Source organism: Pinus tabuliformis, chromosome 5_2, assembly GCF_031772625.1.
Source record: "Pinus tabuliformis cultivar Carrire ecotype Pingquan chromosome 5_2, CPIR1, whole genome shotgun sequence".
NCBI classification, from domain to species: Eukaryota; Viridiplantae; Streptophyta; class Pinopsida; order Pinales; family Pinaceae; genus Pinus; species Pinus tabuliformis.
The window spans coordinates 917,390,024-917,408,297 of record NC_142306.1 but is presented as its reverse complement, the minus strand read 5'-3'; positions in this window follow the sequence as shown (position 1 = coordinate 917,408,297).

Sequence of the window (18,274 nt, the reverse complement as noted above, 5' to 3'; positions counted from 1 at the left end):
TAACTGGTAATCAAGTGGTTTCTACCATGTTCGACTTCAACACATTCATTCACATGGATAAATCGTACTGTTTCGGGAAGTAGAAATCAAGACCTTGGATCTAGTTTCTGCCATCTAGGCTGCGAGGAGTTTTTGTATTCATCATACTGTAGACTAATTATAAATAGATGGCTGCGCCCATACTGTGTCTACATGTGTCTATGATTATGATGTATTGCAAGATCATTCCTGTATCAGACCAGTAGTTAGTTTGCTAGTTAGTTTTGATCTGAGTATGGGAATGCCTACCTCAGCGACGTTATGATCTCATATATATATTTTGTATTGAATGTTTACAGGTTCCAAATGGGCTCTCCACAAGATAATCCTCGAAATGATAAAGTACTTCACTCTTCCTAGATGATAAAGTACTTCACTCTTTCTGTGTTTGTCACACGGAACGAGTCAATCTTGTGGACAAGATCGACCTCCCTAGTATCTAAAGATATCTAGCGACAAACACAGCAATCAAACCCTATCTTTCCCTAAATATGCAATTAAAATAGAAGTAAACAGGTGTTTAAGGCCTACCTTAGGTCCAATGCGAGTTTGTAGCAGTCAAACCCCTTTGATCCAAATGAGATCCTTGAAGTAAAATTTGCATACAAAAACAAGCAAACAAATTAAATAGCACCTGCAAAACCAATATAATAAAGCATATCTATCATAATGACCAAGGAATTTATGAAAAAAATTACATATAACAATTTGATGAGAAAAATGAGCTTAATTGTATTAACTTAAATCAAGAAGAACTTTACAACCTGTGTCTTGATGCTGTACAAGTTCCTCCTAGGGTCCAGCAAGAAGTTTCCTCTACTTTGACAAGCTCACTCACTTCCCAATGAAGCCAAAAAGGTATGTGATCTCTCCTCTCAAGCTTAATTAGGGAGTCTTAATTTCACCAGCATTTACCCTTAGGAATGTTTAGCTTCTAACCTCTCTTGCAACTGGCCCAATGCCTTAATTTATAGTGCAATGGAGGGCAGTTGCTAGATTCACCTTCAAAGGGATAAGCTCCTTCTTCAAAGGGATAACTCCTCTCATCAAGGGATTAGCTCCTTCAATATTGGGATGCATGAACCACCCAGAAGCGAACCATCCATGTCAAGCAACCTTCTAGAATCATCCATAATCGACCACAAGTAAGTTTTTTGAAGTTAAACTTGCGCCTTTTGACTTTTACAGGGGTCCGCACCCACCCCTTTATAGACAGAGTGGGCAAGTCCTCAGGTAATAGAAACATGGGGTGCTGGACCGCAGGCAATAGTAAGAGAAAGTGCGGAACCAGAGTTTTATTGATTTTTAAAGGACTTTCTCTCATTTGTGAAGCTTGACATGAGGAGCTGAGGTATGAGACTTGCCAAGGAGGACAGTATGGTTGATGATGGACCCATACTGACTGCAAAAAGTCATGGTGATAGATTTTTGTGTAACAAGGAGAGTCAGGAATTTTTTCATTGAGCATGTCAGACTGAGTATAGAACAAGTTTAAATATTGTGCATGAGCAATTACTTGCTCTTCAGTGACAACTCCTCCCTTAGCCATATCCTCTGTAATAGAGGGAAATAATGACTTTATAAACCATTCAACTAAAAGCTAATCAGGAACATACGTCTTTACCATTCTATTATCACTCAGGTTGTCCCTTGGCTCCTTAAGGGAAACGGCTGAGGTAACCACAAACCAATCTTTGGATTGTAGGTCCTAGCCTACCTGCAATCAAAGAGGGCTCTCTCTTTATAATTTAGCTTGGTTTTGATATGATTTTAGGCTAGTTATGATGTACTTGGGTTTTGTTTGAATTTGGTGGGATGGATGATGATTCAGACAGAGTTGGCATGCAAAGTGTAAGAAGTTCAGACCTTTGGGCATGGAGTCAAGGATTATGGGCTATTGGATGTGTTTTATTTGGTGAAGAGGGACTACAAAGCATGATAGCTAAACAAGGAACAATCTCAAGCTGGAATAAGGATGAAATGGAGGTCAGGGAATGAAAGGAAACTAAGTAGCTTTCATTATGCTAACAGAGGGAAGGTGAGTAAACATTATATAGGAGCAATCAAGGATTCTTAAATAACATTCATATATGAAGGAACTAGCACAAATATGAGCAATGAAGTATTCATATTCATAGCTAATTCAGAAGAAAACATAGAGAAATAGCAGGAATTGAACAAAGAGCACAGTTAAGCAAAATCTGAGCTATTCTTCTTTCTTGTTATTTAGATCATGAACCATAGATGATATAGCAAACATAGAAACTGCAAACAGGTAAGAAGGACTTATTGATCCATGTAGTAGCACTAGAATTCTGTAATCTACTCTTCAGCCATCAAATCCACAACCCGACAGTCATAAGCAATGCATTCCAGCTATCTTTGTTCATAAAAGTTCTCAAAAGATACAACGCAAGTCTAGAATGAGTTTATCAACCAACCAACCCTTATTACATAGTTTTGGGAGGTATTTATAGGCAAAATATCTACAAAACAGATCTGATAAATGATCTGGAGAAATAACTATGATTAACCTAACTTCTACTTCAAGAAAAGTAAAAATATCTATTTTGAGCTGCGCTAGAGGCAGCACCATCAAAAAATGAGTTAATATGTGTCCTTTTGGCTCTGTGTTGTTCATTTACAATAATTGTGCTTTGGTTTTCGATCTGCTGCTCTTAGGTGGCTTTATGTGCATTAATCTTGATCTGGCGATCCTTTAAGGCCTTTATACTCTCCATTGATACTATTTGACTTTGCTGGAGGCTTTTTAATGTTCATCTACTTTGTCGTTAAGTCCTCCACTGATACTCTTTAACTGATACACTTTTCGGCTGTTCTGATGCACTTTTTCTCTGAATCGGGACTCTTTTGCTCCACTTATACACTTTGCACTGATAAATTGCCCTTGCCCACCACTTTATGGCAAAAAAGAAATGATGTGGTGCTTTCTATTGCTTTCTGTGGGCTTTTAGAGGTGTTTCGGCACTGGCCAATCAAAATATCATCAAAAAAGGAGGAATAACTGCATAATAGAGGAGGATTTCTCACTGGCAGCTTGTGCTGAGGCCATGCTCGCTGTCCGGAGCTGATTTGGGCTGAGGCGATAAAAAATGGGCGAAGAAGGGCCTGCTTCCTTTTGAATATGGAGCGCACTCAGGCGCCGAATAGAAAATATGAAGAAATGGCCTTTTTCCCTTTATAAGGCAAAAAATGCTTTATACGGCAAATTTGATGAAAAACAGGGCGGGAGCGATCACTGTAGCACTGAATATATGTGGGCCATTGGATCTAGTGAGGGCAAATCTAACGGTTTCCATTAACTCGCAATATCAGATCGGCAATGGGTCATGGGGTCATAATATATGAAATATGCGATAGAGCGATGAGCGAAATTGATATCGCATCGGCGAAGACCTTGCGATATCGCATCAGGGAGAAATGGGCAAAATACTTTAACATAGAGATAAAGCGATAAGCGAAGCGATATGGGGCGATGCCATGAAATATGGATCGTTGGATGGCGGGGTGATTGGACAGTGGTCGCGTGATCGCTATATCGCGTCGGCGGGGAACAAGGGGGCAAAGCCTTTGTATTCATGCGATAGGGATATTGCGATAAGTGGTAATGTGATGAATTTTGTGATAACGATGAAAAAGCAGAGTTTTTAAATAAAACCAAGATTTGCGTTAAAACATGGATTAACGGTAAAACGAGGAATTGCGGAAAACTTAATATTAACGATAAAGTGGAGAAATGTGGGATAAAGGGATAATGTGATAAAACGACCTTGCGATAGCGATATCACTTTCGGTTGTGATAGAGATATCGCATCGGAGGATGGATCAGAGACATGAACGGTGGCATAAATGTGTTACGATATGCGATTGCAAACATCGCATCGGTGGGTTTCCATCAGGGCACAAGTAAATGGGCCAACAAATGACTGCTACGACCTCCGACAACGATATCGCGTCGGAGGGGGATAAATCCCATCAGAGGAGGATTAAATGGATCAGAGGAAGGTTATGATGATCGGGGAAGGGTTTCTTTGATCGGAGGAGGGTTTTTTATGCTTTGGAAGGGGTTTTAATGCGTCGGAGATGGGAAAAATGAGATCGGAGGGAGTTAAATGCATTTGGAAGGGGTCCAATTGCATGGAAAGAGGGTTTTTGTGCTTTGGAAGGAGTCCAAACACATCAGAGGGGGGTTTTATGAAGTGATAAAGGCTTTTATGCATTGGAAGGGGTCCAATTGCATAGGAAGAGGGCTCTTACTAAGTTTCAAGTAAACTTAGTAATTCCCAAAGCAATATTTTATGGTTATATCTCAACCAAAGGAGGGGATATGTATTTATGGGGCTTTTTATCATATTTTTAGTATGGGGAGGGAAAATAGATAGGGATTTATATAATAGAGTCAGAAATTAGTATGGATTTTGATCAGAAAGCGCTAAGGATAGAAATCTTAGGCTTTTAAAGGGAAAATAGACTTTTACAAGGAATATGAGCACCCCTAAGTAAAGCAGATATTTACTTAGGCAAATGTTATGGAATATGATGAACTTTTAGAGATATTAAGCAGATCTTAACATCTCTAGGGAAATTTAGCAAATGATTTGGGGAAAAGGATGAAGGGGAAGTTAGTCATGCCTCGCTTGAGCTGATCCAAGGGAATATTGCTTTGCACTTGTGATCTGAAGTAAATTAACACTTTGAAACACAAAATTGATCACAATTCTTCATTCTGCCACCTCAAAACTGCCTACCCAGCCTACTTTGCCTAACATTTTCCCTTCTTTTTGTTTAGTTGCACTTAAACTAGCATACCCAGCTTTCTTCTTTTCTTTTGGCTATCCTCCTATCTAAATCTACCCTTATACCTTCGAGGGGCTCAGATTAAGCAGTTGAGCACCCTAGATTCTCTACCTATCTAATAATCTGCCAAGATTAAACAGTTTGGACAGATGTTTATTCTCTATCTCTAAAACAAGCAATTTAAACCTAGGGAGGCCAAGATTAATATGTTTGGCCTTCCCTTAACTGTGAAATCCTTCAAAAATGGAATAGTTCTTCAAGAATGGAATATAGTAGTGGCATTTGAGCTAGCACACTTTCCTGACCTTTGTTTTGGGTTCATTTCATTTATTTTTCTCTTTGGCCCATTCATTACTCTTTTTTCCCTTTGATTTTTCTTTTAGGGCATACCCTCTTTACATTTTTTAAGTTTTCTAAGTTTTCTAGGAAATATGGAACTTTTGTAGCATGAAAAATATGACATATTTGGCATTTCGTCAGTGAATCATGAAATATGAAACCTATTGGAATAGGAGGCTAACAGTGGCTCCACTTAGCGATGGCTTTTCTAGATGAAAAGCCAAGATCATCAGGTTAGATTGCCTTGTTTAACTACTACTGTAAACTGAAAGTCTCCTTTGCTGGCTGCTATATGATCTGACTCTTTTGCAACCTTTACGCAACACTTTTTTAACTGAATTGCTGTAAAATTACAACATTTTTTCTTGTTGGTTGAGTGCTTATCAACATATTCATCTTTGCCTGAGCACTTTCTTTTGAGATAAATTCAAAAATGGAGATCTGAATGTTACATTTCCTTGATTCTCTCTTCAAAATTGCTGCAATGTTCCTTATTAAATTGCTGTAAAATAAAAGTGCAGAAAAATACAAGTATTAATGTACAATATAACATATAGCTGCATTTTGTTCATCAAAAAGGGTCAAAATAGTTCTTAAGCATTCGGCCATTGACATGGCCTTCTTCAGCTGCTATGCCATTTAAACTCTTTAGAAAATACATATTATTACCTTGCACAACTTGAATAACAAAGGGTCCCTTCCAAAGGAAATCAAACTTGCCATGTTTTCCTTTATCCTCTCTTCTTGAGTCCCATCTAAGCACTTTGTCTCCAATAAAGAAATCTTCGGCCTTTGTTCTTTTATAAAACATTTTCTTCAACTTTTCTTGTAAAATCTGCACTCTGTGATATACCTCCTCCCTTGTTTGCTGCAGATAAATGGTTTGATTTATCCTTCTTTGTATATCATTAGGCTCAGCTTGAATCTCTTGTAGCAGCTTGATCATAGGGATTCCCAAAGATGAAGGGAACCTTGCTTCCATTCCATAAACTAACTCATATGGACTTGTTCCAATGGATCTCTTAGTTGTCAATCTGTCTGCCCATGGGGCATTCACAAGCTTTTTGTGCCAATTCTTTTTATTTTCCTCCAGGACTTTGTTGATGATATTAATGAGGCTCTTATTGGATGATTAGGCCAAGCCATTACCTTGAGGGTAATAGGCTGTGGAGTGACCTAAGGTAATGTGGTATTTATGGCAAAAACTGATCATTCTCTTAGATTTAAAGGCAGCAGCATTGTCTGTAATAATCTTTTCAGGGCAGCCAAATCTGGACAGAATGTTGGTTTCAAGGAATTGCATGATGGTAGAGTCATTGACTTGCCTACAAGGTATGGCCTCTATCCACTTGGTAAAGTAATATGTGGCAGTTAAAATCCATTTGTGCTGGCCTGAAGAGGAGGGATGGATCTCACCAATGAAGTCTAAACCCCATTGTTGAAATGGGTTCTCAGTTGAAATGGGCTTAAGGGGTAGGGGCAGCAGTTTTCTTTTGCCTTCAAAGATCTGACACTTATGGCATGAAACAACAAATTTCTTGACATTTGCAAATAAGGAGGGCCAATAGTAACCAGCCCTTAGTATCTTGTCAGCAGTAGATTTCCAATACAAATGCCCTCCACAGTCCCCTGCATGAAACTCCTTCATAACATTGTCAGTTTCATTCAAAGTTAGACAATTAAGTAAAATTCCTTCATGATTTTTCCAAAACAGGGCACTATCTAAGACACAAAACTTTGAAGCTTTCATTTTTAAGAATCTTTTTTTAGTTCTGGACAACCCTGGAGGAGCATACAAGTTTAACAATATAAAACAAATATCAACATACCAAGGTGATTGTAAGAAGGATTGATTGATCTGTGGAGTCGCCAGCTCTTGTTCATTGTCCAGTTCATTAATGTTAAGGACTTGGAAATTGGTTTCGGTCATCAGTTTGGCTAAACCTTGTCCTTTTATTAGTTTAGTGGGATTTATCTCAATGTCATATTCAAGGATATTGGCAATCCATTTGCCCCTTTTTCCTTCAATTCCCTCTTGAGTTAGAATGTCATTTACAATAAAGTTTGGAACATATGCTATGACATGGGAGTATAAGATGTAAATTCTGAAATCTTTGATGGCCTTAACACGGGCATATTCCTACTTTTCCATGATTTGATACTTTAAGGGTGCATCTCTAAGGGCTCGGTTGAAGAAATCGATGGGCTTTTCACATCCCTGATCATCTTTTTGTAAAAGGACAATAGCAATGGTGTGTTCAGATGCAAAGGAAAAAATGATAAAATCTCTATCAAATTGTGGGCTTGTGAGGACTGGTGTTTGTGTTAAGGAAGTTTTTATGCCCTCAAAGGCTTGTTTGGCTTCTAAAGTCCATTTGACTTTGGAATATTTCTTGAGCATGTTGTTTAGAAATCTTATCAGCTCAGCCAGATTGGGGATAAATCTCCTTAGGAAATTGATCTTTCCTAAAAAATCTTGGAGCTCTTTGATGTTTCTTGGATAAGGGACTTGAAGAATGGTTTGAATCTTGTCTGGGTCTATTCTAATGCCATCTTTTGAGATTATATGGCCAAGAAGTTTGCCTTCCTCTAGGCCAAACAAGGACTTCTTGGGATTTAAAGATATGCCTTATTTCCTACAAGTTAGGAACACTTGCCTTAGATGTTTTAGATGTTCTTGATCAGATTTTGAGAATGGGGTAAGGTCATCAAGGTAGACCACTAAGAAATCGTGGATTTCTTTGGCAAAGGCAATGTCCATTGCCCTTTGAAAAGTAGCCCCTACATTTTTTAGTTCGAAAGGCATTTTCACATATTTAAAGGTTCCCCATGGTGTTGTAAATGTTGTTTTATCCTGATCATCTGGGTGAACTAATATCTGATTGAAACCTGAAAAGCCATCAAGCAGTGAAATTCTAGAAGACCCCACTACCCTTTGTAGAATATGGTCCATTTTTGACAATGGGTAGTGGTCTTTAAGAGAGACTTGGTTCAAATTTCTTAAATCAACACATAATCTAGTCTCACATGTTTTCTTCCTTGTGGGAACTAAGTTGGATACCCATTCTGAAAATCTAATGGGTGCAGTGATACCAGCCTCAAAGATTCTCTTTACTTCTTTCTCAATCAAGGGGAGAAGCACAGGATTGATTCTCCTTAATTTCTATTTAAAGGGATTTTGATTTGGCTTTAAAGGTATGGTATGTTGAATTACTGAAGTGTCATAGGACTTGAGGTCCTCATAACTCTAGGCAAAAACATCTTGGAACTCTTTAAACATGTCAACATATTTTGGCTTTTGATCAACAGGCAAATATTTGGACAGTTTAATCATTTTGGGGCTTTCCTGCGTTCCAATATTGCAGTCATCAATGACAACGTTTAAGGGTTGCATATTTGGTTTTTTGGAGATATCATTTGAATCGAAAATATCTTCTAGGGGAGTCAGGCCCGTGGGCAGAAAGTTGTCTTTTAATTCAATAATTTCAGTCTCCATTTCAGCTATTTCATCCAAATTCATTTGTTTTAGCTCTTGTATGTTTTTGTCATAAAAAATGTTTGGGTGCAAAATCTGATTTGTTGTTTCAGCTGATATAGTTTGCTCATTTTTGCTCATTTGTTGTTGTGAATCATCCATGGCATTGGTATCAATGTTTAGGCCTGAAAATTCTTGCTGTAAAGTCAAGAATTTGTTGATTTGTGCATCGTTTTCAAAGACTTGCCAGTCTTTGACATTGTTTGGGACTGCAGGCCTGTTCTTAATCTCGGCAGTAAACTAGTGATTGGGCTCGAATGGCAGCTTACAAGTGCTAGAAAAAGTTGCAAGGCTATGCGCATGTAAGTTATGGCTTCTTGAAATTTTGGTAAGCTGGGAATCTGTGAAGGTATTGAATATTTCAGTGGCATCACTTCTATAATCTCTTAATCTCTGATCATTTGTGACAAAGGCTCCTTTCATTTGTTGAATAATCAGATCTGAATCTCCTAGAATTGACACCTTTGTTGCCCCTAGATTTTTGATCAGTTTAAGACCTAAAAAGAGGGCTTCATACTCTACCATATTGTTAGTACATCTAAAATTTAATCTATAGGCATGACCTTCAGCATGGTTGGTTTTCCTATTTTGGATCCACACTCCTGCCCCTGCTCCTAGTTTATTCACTGAGCCATAAAACTCTAAATACCATAGGATTTCATGGTCCTGACTATCATTGGGTGTTGTAATCATTTTCGGAGTGGGAAGATTTGAATTTTCTGTTTCATGTAGTTTTCTTTTTGTGCTGGTTACACCAATTGTTTCAACAACTTCTCAGTTTTGGGCAACCGATTCTTCATTTATGCAGACTTTTTGCTGTAAAGCCAAAGGCTTATCATCAGTCGGAGGACACATATTATCATTAAACAAGATAAAAGAATCCATATCAGAATGGATTGAATAGATAGGAAAGTTTTGGGGCTTTTCCTCACTACTTACCACATATTTCATCAATGTTTCTCTGTACAGTCTCTTTGGTTGCCCAAAGACTGAAATAGTGGCATAGGAGAGGTCTAATTGCAAAGATCCTTGGAGTTTGGCTCCCCAAGATCTTGATAACAGCATACCATATTTGGGTGGAATGTCAGCTACCACCACGTCCATTAGGATTGTTTTGTTTGGATATTGAACTAAAGACACACATAAATCTTTGATTAAGCCTAAACACTTGACTTGACTAGAATCAAATGAGAATAAGTCTTTGTATGGTCTAGTAACATCTAGGTTTAGCTTCTCCATTATAGCTTTGGGCATTAGGTTGTGTGAAGCACCTGAATCAAACATTGCATTGTGCAAGACTTTGTCATGGATGTGTAAACTGACATAAAAGGGTAGAACAGCTCCATTTGCTGATTTTCCATTGACTTCAGGGCTGAAAAGCAGCTCAGGTTGATCATCTAGGACATTAACATCATCCCTATTCTTTAGCATTTGCAGCGATCTTTTGATTTGCTGTTTATATACATCATGTTTAGCAAGCTCAGAGAGAGGAATAGATATCTTTAATTTACCAATTTCTGCCTCTAAATCAAATGGTTTTTCTAATTGGGTTTTAGTATTCTGACTGGCAGATTTTCCCTTTTCAATTGCACTTTCAGCAATTTTCTCTTGATTATCAGTGTTTTCTTGAGATATTTCTGTTTCGGAAGTGTTTTGAGGAGTGCTGTTTGAATTCTCTTTTGAGGGAAAGGATACAAAAGGTTGATTTTTAAAGGTCTGAATGCCTGATACATCTTCCACAGTCACTTCTTTTGGGTTTGTGTCTGTTTTGTTTGAAGGTTCTATGAAAGCAGCTTTATCTTTTATCTGCTTGGGATGTTTGGTATCCTTTGGTTTGATGGGTTCAGGCACATCTATGGTTCTAGTTCTCAATTTGTATTGCTTGTGGACCTCATATATTGCTGCATCATTGTAGCCTTCTCTAAAGTCAAATGAATCTTCGGATTTAGTCTGAAATTGATTGATCTCATGGTCATCTTGGTCTTCTTGGGTTAGAAAAACTTGTTTCTCACCTTTTAGACCCATCAAGTTGATGTGAGTGTCCTCTATTGGTTCATTAGATGTGGAAGCTTCGGCATGGACCTCTTGAAAAGGAGGTCTTATATCATGGTCGGGGCTAGCCCTTCCAACATTTGGGTTTTGGTTTTTTCTAAAATTTGGGTTTCTGATAGTATTACCTTGTTGTCCATCCCATGATGTTTTTCTTTCAACAGTTCCCACTCTATCTCCAAGATTGTGCATGCCATTGATGATTGCATCTAGTTTTTGTTCAATAGCTGAAGGCTCTTCTTTAAAAGTAGTTCTTCTCTCAGCTCTTGCTCTATTTCTCTTGGCAATTAGGTTTGCCTCCACACTAACAGCTACATTCTGCATCTCTTCTAGGCTTTGAGGGGATCTTTCCCTTAATTGATATGCCATATCAGAATCAAATCCATCAGGGAATTTGTACAAAGCAAGATCAGGTGGAGTCCTAAGGTTCTGTGGAATAGCATTGTAAACGTTGTTGAATCTTGGAAAATAGTCTAAGACAACTTCTTTAGGGCCTCTTTTGCTAGTGTCATACTTAGATAGAATGTGCAGAGGGTCTTTTCTCTTTTCCCATCTATTGATAAATGTTTGGTATAGGGCCTCTGGATCAGCCATGGAATTTGCAGGAAGTGCTCTAAACCAAGGCCTTACATCTCCTGTTAAACTTTGGAAAAAAATCTTCATTCTCACACTATCATCATCTATTTCATAATTTTCAAAGTAATCTTGCATTTTCTTGGTATGTTGCAGGGCTGTGTGAGAACCAGTACCATCAAAATATGTGATTTTAGTTTGATAATCCTGAGGCATAGCCCCTGGATTTCTTGGTAATTGTAAAGGAGCATATCTATTCGCCATATTTACAGGTATAAGTGGAACAGCAGGGATAAATGGAACAACTGGAATAGTTGGGATAATAGGAGTATGTGCAGTAAATGGAGGAGTGGAAAAGGTACATTGAGAGGTGGATGAAGAAGTATGAGAAACAACAGTGTGAGGATGGAAAGAAACTTTAGCAGCGGTTGGAATATAGCTTGGCTGAGCTGTTTGAGGACTAGAATCAACAAAACCCTTTTTTCGTTCTAGTTTCCTAAGGTTTCTTGGGATTAAATTGGGATTTTCAAAAGCAGCTGGCAGATTTGGGTCTAAATTTGACCTGGTATGACGAGATTTCTTCTTTGGAGCCAGCTTCTAACTTGTTTGTGGAACTTTCTGAGAATTCCCCAGTGGAGTCGCCAATGATGTTATCACTCAGGTTGTCCCTTGGCTCCTTAAGGGATACAACCGAGGTAACCACAAACCAATCTTTGGATTGTAGGTCCTAGCCTACCTGCAATCAGAGAGGCCTCTCTATTTATAATTTAGCTTTGTTTTGATATGATTTTAGGCTAGTTATGATGTACTTGGGTTTTGTTTGAATTTGGTGGGATGGATGATGATTCAGACAGAGTTGGCATGCAAAGTGTAAGAAGTTCAGACCATTGGGCATGGAGTCAAGGATTATGAGCTGTTGGATGTGTTTTCTTTGGCGAAGAGGGACTACAGAGCATGATAGCTAAACAAGGAACAATCTCAAGCTGGAATAAGGATGAAATGGAGGTCAGGGAATGAAAGGCAACTAAGTAGCTTTCATTATGCTAACAGAGGGAAGGTGAGTGAACATTATATAGGAGCAATCAAGGATTCTTAAATAACATTCATATATGAAGGAACTAGCGCAAATATGAGCAATGAAGTATTCATATTCATAACTAATTCAGAAGAAAACATAGAGAAATAATAGGAATTGAGCACAGAGCACAGTTAAGCAAAATCTGAGCTATTCTTCTTTCTTGTTATTTAGATCATGAACCACAGATGATATAGCAAACATAGAAACTGCAAACAGGTAAGAAGGACTTATTGATCTATGTAGTAGCACTAGAATTCTATAATCTACTATTCAGCAATCAAATCCACAACCAGACAGTCATAAGCAATGCATTCCAGCTATCTTTGTTCATAAAAGTTCTCAAAAGATACATCGCAAGTCTAGAATGAGTTTATCAACCAACCAACCCTTATTACATAGTTTTGGGAGGTATTTATAAGAAAAATATCTACAAAACAGATCTGATAAAAGATCTGGGGAAATAACTGTGATTACCCTAACTTCTACTGCAAGAAAAGTAAAAATATTTATTTTGAGCTGCGCTGGAGGCAGCACCATCAAGAAATGAGTTAATATGCGTCCTTTTGGCTCTGTGTTGTTCATTTACAATAACTGTGCTTTGGTTTTCGATCTGCTGCTCTTAGGTGGCTTTATGTGCATTAATCTTGATTTGGTGAGCCTTTAATGGCTTTAAACTCTCCACTGATACTCTTGGACTTTGCTGGAGGCTTTTTATTGTTCATCTACTTTGGCATTAAGTCCTCCACTGATACTCTTTAACTGATACACTTTTCGGCCGTTCTAATGCACTTTTTCTTTGAATCGGGACTCTTTTGCTCCACTTATACACTTTTCACTGATAAATCATCATTGTCCACCACTTTATGGCAAAAAAGAACTGCTGTGGTGCTTTCTATTGCTTTCTGCGGGCTTTTAGAGGTGTTTCGGTGCTGACTGATCAAAATATCATCAAAAAAGGAGGAATAACTGCATAATAGAGGAGGATTGCTCATTGGTAGCTTGTGATGAGGCCGTGCTTGCTATCTGGAGCTGATTTGGGCCGAGGCAATAAAAAATGGGCGAAGAATGGCCTGCTTCCCTTTGAAGATGGAGCACGCTCAGGCGCCGAATAGAAAATATGAAGAAATGGCCTTTTTTCCCTTTATAAGGCAAGAAACGCTTTATATGGGAAATTTGATGAAAAACAAGACGAGAGCGATCACTGTAGCACTGAATATATGTGGGTCGTTGGATCTAGTGAGGGAAGATCCAATGGCTACGATTAACTTGCAATATCGCATCGACAATGGGTCATGGGGTCATAATATATGAAATATGCGATGGAGCGATGAGCGATAGCGATATCACATCGGGGAGAAATGGGCAAAAGACTTTAACATAGAGATAAAGCGATGAGAGAAGCAATATGGGGCTATGCAATGAAATATGGAGCGTTGGATGGTGGGGTGATCGGACGGCAGCCGCGCGATCTCTATATCGCGTCGGCGGGGAACAAGGGGGCAGAGCCTTTGTATTCATGCAATAGCGATATTGCGATAAGCAGTAATGCGATGAATTTTGCGATAACGGTGAAAAAGCGGAGTTTTGCAATAAAACCAAGATTTGCGTTAAAACATGGATTAACGGTAAAACGAGGAATTGCGGAAAACTTGACATTAACGATAAAGCAGAGAAATGTGGGATAAAGGGATAATGCAATAAAAAGACCTTGCGATAGCGATATCGCTTTCGGGTGCGATAGCGATATCGCATCGGAGAATGGATCAGAGACATGAACGGTGGCATAAATGTGTTGCGATATGTGATTGTGAACATCGCATCGGCGAGTTTCCATTGGGGCACAAGTAAATGGGCCAACAAATGACTGCTGCGACCTCCGACAGTGATATCGCGTCGGAGGGGGATAAATCCCATCGGAGGAGGATTAAATGGATCAGAGGAAGGTTATGATGATCGAAGAAGGGTTTCTTTGATCGGAGGAGGGTTTTTTATGCTTTGGAAGGGGTTTTAATGCATCGAAAATAGGAAAAATGAGATCGGAGGGAGTTAAATGCATTTGGAAGGGGTCCAATTGCATGGAAAGAGGGTTTTTATGCTTTGGAAGGAGTCCAAACGCATCAGAGGGGGGTTTTATGAAGTGATAAGGGCTTTTATGCATTGGAAGGGGTCCAATTGCATAGGAAGAGGGCTCTTACTAAGTTTCAAGTAAACTTAGTAATTCCCAAAGCAATATTTTATGGTTATATCTCAACCAAAGGAGGGGATATGTATTTATGGGGCTTTTTATCATATTTTTAGTATGGGGAGGGAAAATAGATAGGGATTTATATAATAGAGTCAGAAATTAGTATGGATTTTGATCAGAAAGCGCTAAGGATAGAAATCTTAGGCTTTTAAAGGGAAAATGGACTTTTACAAGGAATATGAGCACCCCTAAGTAAAGCAGATCTTTACTTAGGCAAATGTTATGAAATACGATGAACTTTTAGAGATATTAAGCAGATCTTAACATCTCTAGGGGAATTTAGCAAATGATTTGGGGAAGAGGATGAAGGGGAAGTTAGTCATGCCTCGCTTGAGCTGCTCCAAGGGAATATTGCTTTGCACTTGTGATCTAAAGTAAATCAACACTTTGAAACACAAAATTGATCATAATTCTTCATTGCGCCACCTCAAAACTGCCTACCCAACCTACTTTGCCTAACATTTTCTCTTCTTTTTGTTTGGGTGAACTTAAACTAGCCTTTCTTCTTTTCTTTTGGCTATCCTCCTATCTAAATCTACCCTTATACCTTCCAGGGGCTCAGATTAAGCAGTTGAGCACCCTAGATTCTCTACCTATCTAATAATATGCCAAGATTAAATAGTTTGGACAGATTTTTATTCTCTATCTCTAAAACAAGCAATTTAAACCTAGGGAGGCCAAGATTAAGCTATTTGGCCTTCCCTTAACTGTGAAATCCTTAAAAAATGGAATAGTTCTTCAAAAATGGAATATAGTAGTGGCATTTGAGCTAGCACACTTTCCTGGCCTTTGTTTGGGGTTCATTTCATTTATTTTTCTCTTTGGCCCATTCATTACTCTTTTTTCCCTTTGATTTTTCTTTTAGGGCATACCCTCTTTAGATTTTTTAAGTTTTTTGAGTTTTCTAGGAAATATGGAACCTTTGCAGCATGAAAAAGATGACATATTTGGCATTTCATCAGTCAATCATGAAATATGAAACCTAATGGAATAGGAGGCTAACACATTCAACAATGACGCTGCCACTCATGAATATGATCAGATATGTGAGTGGCTATCATTTGTTTAAAGTTGGTAAGGATTTCGGTCCCCATTTCATACCTTATGGGTAACTAAAAATGGGTTAAAAAGGTAGTGGCAAGGGTGCTGAAGTTATCGAACAAAGCTCTAGGAAATTCAATATACCATTTTGCTGCCGGACCAGTTAGCGTTCGTTGAAAAAGGTGAAGCCTAATGAAATCATCATTCATGGTGTTAGATGAGCACCACAGATGGAAGGTCATTACATGATTTGATGGATCTTCACCTAGATTTCCATTGAATTTAGGAATATCAGAGGGAAGTTTATGAGGAATCGCTGGCCACCAAGGGGCATAAGAAATTGGATAATTCATTAGCTGGTTCAGATCTGGTAATTTTGGCAGAGCATACCCAGGATAAGATGGGATCACCTAAGCAGTGAGTCTTTGCATACTGGCATAATGTATCTGATGCTGATAACTTTGATAAGGTTGATGGGCATAACCATTATAGTATGGTTGTTGATAACCATTTTGAAAATGTGGTTGCCCGTTACCTACAAAGCCTTGTTGCTCAGGTCCTTGGTAATTGTTGGAAATAATACTGAGAGGGGGGGTGAATCAGTATTATCTAATTCTTTTAATAAATCTTCTTTATTTGTTCTTTGTTATTTTTTCATGTCAGTACCATAAAATAATGAGCATGAACAAAGAAAACAGATAGTCACACCAAAGAACACAAGATGTAAGGTGGAAACCCAATGTGGGTGAAAACCACCTGCTGCAATATGTCTCTATCTTCTTTCAAATTAGAAACTCCTTTTACAATGGTTTTGTACTGGTGCAGTCCTTTACCAGTACGCAAGCTACAACCTGCAGAGAGCTACAACTCTCTCTCGTTTTCCAGTCTCTCCTGGAAGGGAGCTACAACCCCCTACTTCTTTTCTTACAAGGACCACTTTTCATAAATTTTCAAACTAGATCCATAAGCATCAAATGATCATCAAGTATAAGAGAATCACCCAGTCAATGATAGGACCAAACCCAGAACACAGCAATGATAAACAAAGATTTTAAGAGAAGTAAGCACCCTGCTCAACTGCTTGCCTGCTTATGTAAGCACCCTGCTCAACTGCTCGATTGCTTACAGTACTCACCCTGCTCAACTGCTTGCCTGCTTACAGTACGCACCCTGCTCAACTGCTCACCTACTTACGTACGCACCCTGCTCAACTGCTCACCTACTTACGTACGCACCCTGCTCAACTGCTCGCCTGCGTACCTCGCTCTGAGTCCATTGAACTACTTGTGGACCTTCGCACCTGCAACCCTTCTGTGCCTGCGTATGTACGCACCTGAAACCCTTCTGTGCCTGTGTATCGGCGCACCTGAAACCCTTTTGTGCCTGCATACCGGCGCACCTGAAACGCTTCGTTCCTGCGTATGTACGCACTTTTCTCTCACTGTACCTGTGTACCTTCGGGCATAGATGATTTCAAGACTTCAGAAATAACCCAGACAGTCAGATCTACAGATCTGAACATGCGCCGAAGAGATCTCGGTCCATCAGTAGATTCGCCTTATTTAGATCTAGACCAGATCTAGCCCTCATAAGATATTCAACCAAAAACATGCTTAAGCCAAATGATCTCCTTTGCTTTATATAGGAAAGCTCTTCCTTAAATCATGGATCAATACCACGAGCCGACACCATAATAACACAATATCGTCGGCTAAATACCAAGAGTAAAACATAAGAAAACCCCACATGTGAATTTATTTGCCTTGAAATGTGTGCACTGGGGGTACACACCTCCTGAACGGGATAACTGCGGGTATGTACGCACTTTATGTAACACTGACCTGCGTGTACGCACCTTATGTAAGGTGTACCTGCGTACCCCTTATTTTCTTCAATATTTGATAGCTGATCATCAATCTCTGCTGCTGACTTGAAGTATTGTGATCTATCACCTGAATGGGTTGCCATCAAGGACAACACTTTAGCCATAATGCCAACAATCTCCCCCTTTGAACTTGATGGCAACCTCAAAACTTCAGCTTCATTCTCCCCCTTTGGCATCAAGGGCAAAGGGTTATGCTCCCCCTAAGAACATGCTCCCCCTGAATATGAGCCAGATCTGCAATGAAGAACCATAATCCACCATGAAAGAGATAGAGACATATTGCAGCTACTTCCAATCCTTCTGCACATCCTCCATAATGCCAACAATGCATTATATGCTCCCCCTGAACCTGTACCATCAATGAGAAGAGGTTCAGCAATAAGATGATGCATCAACAACCCCCAGCTTTTGCCTGAGGTATTCAAAAGTGTCCCTGGGCAATGGTTTGGTGAGAATATCAGCAACTTGTTCCTTAGAAGGAACATACTCCAACTTGACCTTCTGTTCAAGCACTTGTTCCCGGAGAAAATGATACTTGATTGGTATGTGCTTGGTTTTTGAATGCATAACCGGATTCTTTGAGATGTTGATTGCACTTGTGTTATCACATAAGATGGGGATAGGTGGTGTACAAGTGATTTGAAAATCCTACAAAGTCTGCATCATCCAAAG